Genomic DNA, 3,785 nt, shown 5'->3' with positions numbered 1-3,785 from the left:
CCAGCTTTGCATGTGCCTTGAAGGTTATGTCTAGCTTTCAATCAAGAGAAGTGTCTTTAAATTTTCTCAGACTGTTAAAACTGGGGCTCTTCACACAGCACACTTAGTGGTTGAGCGTGGGTTGTTCTAAACTGTGGGTTAGCATTTTGTCGGAACACAGCCAGGGTGGCTTGTTAACTATGCAGTGTGGCCTATTTTCTTGAACAAGCCACTTTGAGAAACCATGGTTTGTTGTTGGGTTGTTCAGGGTTTTTAACAAGCTAAACTGCATGGTTAAGAAGCCACCCTGGCTGCATTCAGACAACACGAAAACCCACCCTGAGGAAAAGGTGCTGCATTCAGACAACACGCTAACCCATGGTTCAACAAACAACCCATGATTCAAAATAACCCATACTCAACCACTGAGTATGCGTTAGCATGTTGTGTGAATGGCCCTTCTATCTTAGCAAATGATCAGTTGTACACATTTACCTCCTCAGACAAATGAAGCATTCCTAAAAGAACTCATCCAGACAATATTTTCATTAGGCCAATTTGCCATTCCTACCATACATCATTTTTCCAGCAGAGACTTAGGATAAAATGTCCCAATCTGGGAATGGGTGGAGTGTGTATGTGATACTCAGCCAAAGAGTTCTTTAAAAAAACCCAACCAACCCCGCCCCCCATGTATATTCACAAAATGATGTGATGAATTTAGAAATCATATTTCTCACATCAATAGGCACCTGTGACCCCAAAAGAAGAATAACAAATGCTGAAAAAAAAATGATATCGTATTCCCATGATCATATTATGTTGTGAATGCTTGAAAAAGATGGTGTTATGATCATTATGACAGAAGAACAGCTATGAGAATTGATGTATTGAGTGTATACAACAAATGAATGGCAAATGTGCATTTATTGACTTAAAAACAGATTGTTTCCAGGTCCTAAGAATATTTTTTTCAGGCCCAGTACAAACGTGTAACAACAACAACACCCCCAGACACACAAACACACCCCGATCCCCTCCCATCCATACAATCTCATGAGTTGTGAAAGAAAAGTGTCTAATTTCAAAATTTTATTTTCTATATTTCTGAAATTACACCATGGCTTACACTGGGGCCTGCCTGCAATGCACTGCACCCTTAATACCTTCTCCCTTTTTTTCCTATTTTAGTTTATCATAACATCCAGCCTGTTATGATAAACATCCTACATAGCTTTTAGTTTGGTCTTAATATAATCCTGCCAATGTTTTGTTTTGTTTATTCCAATAGAACAGCACAGCTGCAAACATGTTAAAGTTTTATTTTTCTAGACATTTTCATACAAAATCATGAATTATCTCTCCAAAGTCATTTTTTCTTGTAAGTTCACATTTGATACATAGTTTGATAGACATAACCATTCTTTCCCTGTAGCAAAATGCCTACAGTTTTCGATGAGTACTAGCTTGCTGAAATTGTCAGCTTTTGTCGCAGTCAGTGGCAGCGTACCAAAAGCAGAAAAAAATAATTGGGAAATGTACACTTCACTGAAAATTAGTTGCCTTTTTTTTGGGTAAATCTCATAAGTGGGGGGTAGTTCAAAATCTTTTTCAAAAGCAGACTTGAAGATTCTTTTTCAGATTTCACATTTCACAAGGGAAATTCTCAGGAAGATCTGTACAGTACCCGTGAACTAGACATTTGAGGCAGAATTCTATGCATGTTTATACAGAAAAAAGCCCACAACTCCCAACATGCCTCAGACAGCTTGGCTGCCTGGGGCATGCTGGGAGTAGTAGGCCTTTTTCTGTATGAACACGCATAGGAACGCACCTTTACTCACATATATTTTGGGCCTCTAAATCCTGCCAGCACTGTTGGCTCCGACTTCCTCTGATTATTACGTTGCTTTGTCCTCCTACCAGCTCTCTCTCCCTCCTGCCAATGCACAAATAATGCCTTCTGACTCTCAAACTATAAGTCCTAGCTTAACTGCACAAGCAGCCCTCTCTCACTTCTAGGGAAGAACCTAGATAAGGACTCACAATTCACTGTTCAGCATTGCTTATTCTCCCCTAACACTGCTTCTGATTGGCTCCCCCAAATCTCACAAGATCTACACAATAGGTACAAAGATACATGGAAATAAGTTTCCAAAAATATCCTTCAACACAACCTACAATTTAGATTCAATTTTCCCACATTGTAATGGGGTTGCAGTCTAGACCACCACGCCCCCTGGATCTCTGGGCCCCAGTAAAGTATATCTTCCCCCCACCCCAATCCCCATACTTGGGTTCTGGATATAGTACCTCACTGCACAGGGGTCTGTGTCTATGCAATTCCACCAGTACAGGGGTCTGAAATTGCTGGTATCTGAACTGGAGCGTGAGTAGAGAGGCTTCCAATTTGTTTCCAAGCCAGTCCAGCTGTTTCAAGACTGGTGTTGTATGGTCTGTAAAATGCATGACAGCTAACTATCTGACTGCTGCTGTTTGCACTACCTGTAGTTTCCAAACACTTGTCAAGGGCAGCCCCATGTAGAGTACATTACAGTAATCATGGAGTGATTAAAGCATGGATCACTGTGGCCAGATCCACCCTGACCAAGGAAGGAATGCAGCTGGTGCACCAGTCGATGATGGACAAAGACATTCCTGGTCACGGCTGCCACCTGATCCTCCAAGAGCAGTGCTGGATACTGATGGGATTATTTGGTATCACTGCCTCCTGTTAGAAAAGCAGCTAGCAGAGAAAAAACAAAACCAGGTGAACAGAATGAGTGTTTCAGACATCATTGAGGTTGGAGCCTGTTGCCATGATGCTGCCTCGTATGTGTTTTCCTCATGCTGCCTTGAAATGTCAGGAAAGGGCTCTTACATTGGGAATATTACTATTTTAAAAAATTCTAACACTGTTTGTTCACTGCTTTGAGAAGAAGCAAGATGGAAATAAAAACAAGTAAATTGCATGTTCCCATGCCTTCTTTTCCACAGTCTGACAGCAAGGTATATTTTAACCACATCTGCCTCTTCAGAAGATATAAGAATAGACCAGGGTCCCTTGATCTATACAGCCAGCCAGCTCCCATGGACATCCATAGATTCAGAATTGGTACAGATGTGTCCGAGGGCAGAGCATGGCCACATGTGTATGTGGTTTTGGGACAACGAGCCTTGCTCTTAGTATCTTAAAGATTGTTTGGCTGTTGTGCATGAAAGTGAAAGCTATGCCTGGAAAGGGAAAAGGAACAATTATTCCTCTGTTTCAAGGGTGAAGTGCCTTAAGTGAGCAGAAATCAGTCACAGGAGGCTGCTTGCTTCACTTATTTTTGCAATTGCTCTAGGCAAATAAAGATTAAGCCATCCTTTTACCAGGCATGCCCTCCTCTATGTAAAGACATAATCAATCTCAACCCACAGCAACCTGAAGATGGATAAAGGTGTTTGGTCAGGTGCTACTATTGCTAAATAGACCGAAATGCTTATAGTTCATTTCCATTTGGATTTTCACTCCCCCCCCCTTTTTTTTAAGAAAAGGAAGCCAGAGCTAAACACTCAAAACCATCTTAGCATTTTAATGCATTAATTTGCACAAGAGCTAATAAAACAGCCCAGCAAACTGTTCATATAAATTTATGGCTTTTGCAAATACAGAGATGGCAGTAAAGCAACTCTGGGAAAGCGTACTGCTATGAGTGCAAGATCAGTTTCTTTTTCTCAAGAGAAGATCAAAACCGTGATGTATAAAATAAATGTTTTTCTCATCAAACCATCCCAGCCCCTGCTGAGCATGAACATTTAAT

The sequence above is a fragment of the Heloderma suspectum genome, chromosome 3 (assembly GCF_057233095.1).
Source record: "Heloderma suspectum isolate Gila_16-S chromosome 3, 16-S_ref, whole genome shotgun sequence".
In the NCBI taxonomy this organism is placed as follows: domain Eukaryota; kingdom Metazoa; phylum Chordata; class Lepidosauria; order Squamata; family Helodermatidae; genus Heloderma; species Heloderma suspectum.
This window is presented reverse-complemented; position numbering follows the sequence as displayed.